Source organism: Macaca fascicularis, chromosome 3, assembly GCF_037993035.2.
Source record: "Macaca fascicularis isolate 582-1 chromosome 3, T2T-MFA8v1.1".
Taxonomy (NCBI): domain Eukaryota; kingdom Metazoa; phylum Chordata; class Mammalia; order Primates; family Cercopithecidae; genus Macaca; species Macaca fascicularis.
Window position 1 is genome coordinate 41,282,445 of NC_088377.1, and position 5,650 is coordinate 41,288,094.

The window sequence follows — 5,650 nt, forward strand, 5'->3', positions numbered from 1 at the left end:
ACAAGGGCCGCCCAGTGTGCCCTCTGCCTTCCAGACATGCCAGGCATCTCATTGGTCCCTGTGCCAGGCTGAGTGGCACATCCCCTTTCTCTTGTGCCCTTCCCACCATCATCAACCACGCAGCTCTCTGGCTGATAAAATCCCAGTTCCCCTTCCAGCAGTCTGCCCCTTAAGGCCGGGCATCCCCTGGTGCTGTGCCAGGGTCGTCTGTCCCCCTCCAGAGACAGGGAACCCTAGGCAGGCCACATGCCCCAGCGCCTTGTGCCCCGTGGCCCATTACACAGTAGGTGTGCAGCTGACTCCCCAAGGTAGGGGGCTCTGGTCGTGCCACACCCAGGAGGAGTCGGATGTCACGTCTGTGGGTTGCCTGGAGCCGGGGAGCCCGGGAGAACCTAGACTGCATGGCTTTTGGGTTCTCCTGGTTAAAACCAGTGAACAAAGGCAGGTGGCTATGTGTAGACACAGAACTGGGCCATCCAAGTCCGACTTTGCCAAAGCTTCACAGTAGACAGGGGCAGGCCTTATTAGTTCTGCTTTGCAGATGGGAAAGTGAGTCTGGGAACCTGGAAGGGACTGGCCAGAGCTGCCCAGGTGACCACAGGTGCCTGGAGGCAAGCCAGGCAGGCAGCCCGGGGTCCGCATACCTGCTCCTGAGGGGCCTGAGCCCTCCCTGCCCCCAGGAGCCACGTCCTCACACCTGCACCTTTGGCCTGCACCCAGGGGTCCAGCTGAACGAGCGCATGGCCTACCACGGCTGGCCGCCCTGCACCATCGGCTGGGCCATGGCACGCTGGTGGAGCACTTCTACCTCAAGGCCCTGTAGCTCTGCAACTCGCCGCTGGAGTTCGACGAGGAGACCGTCTACTACGTGAACATGTACCTGGTGCTCGGTGACATCATCTTCTATGACCTGAAGGTGGGTGGCAGGGGTAGGGCACGGGGTGTTCCCAGACCCCTTGGAGTGGGATCTCCACCCAGACCCCAGAGGCCTGGGTTCCAGCCTTCCTTAGGAATGGCCCAGTGGCCTCCCTGGAGCTCTGCACCCAGCTGGAGGAGTCGGCAAGGTTAGCAGATACAACCCAGCTCCCAAGCTGGCCAGGCCCCACCCTCAAGAACTCAGTCTCAGCCAGGGAGGCTGACACATGAGTGGGCAATGGTGGCCTCTGGGTAAAGAAGGAGGATTGTAGTCAGGGGGGCCCTCCTGGAGGAGGTGACACCAAACTGAGTCTTGACAGTCAAGTGTCAATTTGCATTTAACAAAGAAAACAGGGTTGGGAGAAGGACATTTCAGAGGACGGCATCATCCTCACATTGAGTCCATGTTGTAAGATCCAACCCAAATCCTGGCGCCTCCTCTAAGAAGCCTGCCCAGGGTGCCAGCCTGCACTGAGCAACTCCTTCCTGGAGTCCCGAGACACCTTGAATCTTCACACCACCCAGGAAGGGTGGGGTGGGACCAGTGTCTTACCATTGGGTTCACAGACAGGGAAACCCCAGCTCAGGGCAGGTGTAGTGGGGCGGGGGCCCAGCCAGCCAGGCTGAGACCTTGCTGGGTCGGGTCTGTCTTGAGGGGAGGTGTTGTGCTCCCTCTGCCCCCAGCCCTGCAGGGGTAGAGAGCTGGGACTGGCAGACTCAGACCTGGGGTGTCTCCACCCCTCTGCCCAGCAGGCACGACCCCTCCTCAGCATCGCACCGGCACCGCGTCAGTGCTCCTTAGGGGCTGAGAGGCCAGGGCACTCCAGTCCAGGGGCCAAAATCTTGGGGGCCTTAGAACAACATGAGGAGCTGGGGCAGCCCTAAGACCCTGCCCCGTATCCCCCACCGCAGGCCTGGGGCTGCCCGGGAGGCCCTTCCCCAGTGCTGGCGACACCTGGTGATCAGAAGTGGTCCCTGTGGCCTCCCAAGTCCCAGCCAGACAGGGAGGTGCCAAGTGTCAGGCCCAGAGGGACACTGCTCACTGCCCAGGGGCTCTCCTGGGACCCAGGGGGACCGACCTCCCAGAAGAGGCCTTTATCTCACTTGGTCAAGCCTGCTGCCCACTCCACCTGTCCAGGAGAAAGGAAAGGGCCAAGTAGTACCTGAGAGGCCAAAGTCCATGGTTGGGGTCGAGGGGCAGAGGCCTCCTTCACCTCCTTCCCATGCACAGCCCTCTGGGCCTCATCCTGACTATGCTGTCAGCGCAGGCCAGCTTCCCACAGGGAGGCCCCCTCAGAATTCCCCAAGGGCGGCTGTCTTTCCAAGGCTACACCCTCCTCCTTGTACAGGAGACTCTGGACCCAGGGCCCAGAGGAGTGGGAGAAAAAGCCGGGCTGGATGGGGCCTGGAAGGCTGGCAGAGAAGCAGAGGTAAATGGGCATCTTTGCCAATTGCCTCTAAAATGGGGTCCCCTTTAGTCTACACATGAGAGTGAGCCCAGGAATAGGGTGGATTAGATGTGTCCTGGCTCAGCCTGCTGCTCACTAGCTGCTTCACACACTACAAGCACACGGAAATGCACACGCAAATGCACATGCACACACAGACACGCGCACACACAGGCACACACACAGGCACACAAACATGCACAAGCACACACACAGGCACACGCAGAGACATATGCTTTGGCTGGCTCCTTCCTGTTTAGTTGAGAAGCCCCCACCCCTTCAGGAAGCCTTTGCCTTCCATCCCTGGCTGAGTCTGGGGTCTCCTGGGCTTCCCTCTGCCACAGCCCGGGCCATCCTCTGTGGTCAGTGTTCACTCCCAGGTCCCTCAGGCTGGGAGCAAGGACGTTAGGCTCAGCCACACACCCAGCACAGAGTCCAGTGTTCGGCTGGGCTGGGGGCATTGGATGAGCAGTGGCGGTGACTCGGGGCCTTCTCACGCCCCTGCTCCGTGTGTGGGGCGGGGCAGTGAGGGAATGGACTGCTGCATCTTGGACTTTCTCATTGGCCCTGGGAGCCATCTTGAGATGGTAAAGAGGAACAGGCCAGGCATGGGTCTTAGAGAGGTCCCTTGGGTGACCCCCATGTGGAGGAGGTGCCTGGAGAGAAGCCGGGTGGGGGATGGGAGGGTCAAGGAGGAGGTCTGGGAGACGGCATCCCAACCCAGGTATGGTGAGTTTGAGCCAAAGATGCATTGAAAATGGGAGTGGATGTCTGGGGAGTCACACTCCGTCAATATTTCAGGGAACATTGCCAGAGAGGACACCTGTGAGATGGTTTTGTACCTGGCCTGTCCCGTGGAGGGCCTGGAAATGGTCAGCATGGACAGGGGCCAGAGGGGAGCCTGGGTCACTCAACGCTGTGCCCCTGCTGTGGCTTGGAGCCACGGGTCCTGCATGGAACTGTCAGAGCAGGCAGGATCTGCCCTGACCTCAGCCCATGGGGAAAGCAGCCACTGCCTACAGAGAGGGTGGCACTGGGGCAGGAGGCTTGGGGTGAGTGGGGCGTAGGGACACTCAGGAAGGCTTCCAGGGGTGTCAGGGTCATCCCCACCTCCTGCAGCTGAGACCACAGCAGTGTCACAGGCTTCGGGGCTCATGGGGTGAGCCAGCATTGGCTGGACATGTGGAATGACCTGGAGACAGGAATGGCCTCTGGGAAGACAGGCTCCGAGTCCCCCTTTTGCTGAGCATGGCCTGTCCCCTTCAGGACCCGTTTGATGCAGCCGGGTACTACCAGCTGGCCCTGGCAGCCGCCATGGACCTGGGCAACAAGAAGGGCACAGCTGAAGATCTACACGCAGCCGGCCACCATCTTCCACAACTTCCTCCTGGACCGTGAGAAGTTTATCCTCTTCTACCAGAATGCCAGGACCTTCACCAGAGCTCAACATCCGCAGGGCCAACCTACCTCCTCTGCCACTCTGCGGGTGGGCCCCCTGATTGGCCCTCCGCCACTCTCGCTGAGGACAGCATCCAAGGGAATGGGTTTTGTGCAAGGAGGATGGTCTCCTGCCTCTCCTGGTGTCTCCGTGGCTCATTTTCTGGGAAATGGAGGCATGAAAGCAGGGTTCAAATAGCAATAAATGTTTTTTTTTGCAATAACATACCGAAGTCCCCAGGGCTTCCTTCCCTGTGTGCTTTCTGGGCTGTGTCTAGGGGCAAGCTCCTTCCCTGGTGGCAGCTCTCTGATCTTGGGGATGAGAAGGACCCTGAATCCAACAGACCTGGCCAGGTCACCATGAGCCTCGGTTTCCTCGGTGGCCAGACGGGAGATGGTGGTGGAACTCCCTGGGCAGCTCCCTGCTCAGAGCTCTTACTGTACGTCTCGTGCCGCCTTTGCCTTTAACCTTCAGGCCACTGTGATCGGATGTGGGGGCTGCTAGTGTCCCTGTTCACCATTGAAGAAATAGAGGCACAGAGAGGTTAGGTGTCCGGCCCACCGTCACACAGCAGGTAGGGGCAGAGACGCAGAGCCCAGTACACTGACCACCACACCACCCTGCCAGCCTGCAGCCAGGAAGGTGTCCCCCATTAGGACCCAAAGTCAGCTCCTGGACCTCTCTTGTGGTGTCAGGAGAGCCACAGGCCAGTGAGGGTGGCGAAGGGGATCCCTCAGTCAGTGTCCTCTGCTCTCAGACTTGGTTGGGCCGATCCTGGCCAGTCCCACCTCTGGCCACTGGTCAGCCCTGCAGGAAGTGAGATGCAGGGATCTCCACCTGTGTAGACGCTGCTACCCAGTATTGAAAGCCTTATCTGGGCTGACCCCAGCCATCCCCACATGCCCCTCCCCTTCCGGCCCCTGGCCCTCATCCTAGTCCCAGGAATCCCAGGTTTTCCTTCTTGGAATCTCTTGGCCCCAGGGAACACGGCTCACACGGTCTCTTTGCCAGTTTACGCAAGAAAACCGAGGTTCAGAGACTATGGGTGTCCCACGTGATTCTCACATACACTGCATTCTCCCAGGCCCCTTTTTTACACACTTTAAATGAGGTGACTTTCACATCGCATGCAATTAACTATTTCAACGCAATTAATGTGGTGGCATTTGTGCATTCACAGTCCTGTGCAACCGCTCTCGCCATATAGTTTCAAAATGTATTCATCTCCCCAGAAGAAACCTCCCATCCTCACTAAGCAGTTACCCCTCCTTGGTATCCCCCAAGCCCCTCGTTTAACGGAAGGGGAAACTGAGGTCCGGAGAGAGACTTGCCAGTGGGCGGAGCTCTGATAATAAGGAATCAGGCACCCATCTGCTGGTTCAGTCCTGGGTTGGTTTTCCACCCAGCAGAGGTGACAGAATCAAGAGGTTCTGGGACCCCATGCTTGCAGCCAGAGCCCTACCCTGAGCCTCCCCACCAGGGGGCAGCAGAGAGCTTTCCAGAACCAGCCGCGGGGCTGGCGGGAAGCAGCAGCTCAGAGCTGCTGACAAACCTCATGTAGACCCCAGATCGCCGTCTCTGTGGGTTGGGCTTGGGAATTGGAGAGGAGGCCGCATGATTGGAAACGTGAAGACAGCATGGCCTGGCTGGAGCAGCCGGAAGCGCCGTCACGTTGACTGAGGACACAGACCTCCTGCCTGCTGGGCCGGGCCTGCAGCCATTCTTCTCGGGGTGGGGCCCGCAGGTCCGGGTTGCTCTTTGTCCCCGACCTGCCTCAGAGTCCGGGGGGCTTTGGAACTGTGCCTCCCCATCTCCACCCACCCTGACTGGTGCCATGAGGGGCCTGGAT

The 5,650-nt window shown here is 59.5% G+C and overlaps 1 long non-coding RNA gene across 1 annotated transcript; it reads right to left on the reverse strand.

The window, feature by feature from the left end:
* Nucleotides 1-1,235: 1,235 nt before the first annotated feature.
* Nucleotides 1,236-4,311, reverse strand: LOC135969856 (uncharacterized). Its single transcript, XR_010585232.2, has 3 exons — nucleotides 4,147-4,311; nucleotides 3,831-3,963; nucleotides 1,236-3,683 (listed from the first exon to the last, which is right to left on the reverse strand). It is a non-coding gene; the product is annotated as an uncharacterized lncRNA (long non-coding RNA).
* Between the last annotated feature and the right edge of the window lie 1,339 nt (nucleotides 4,312-5,650).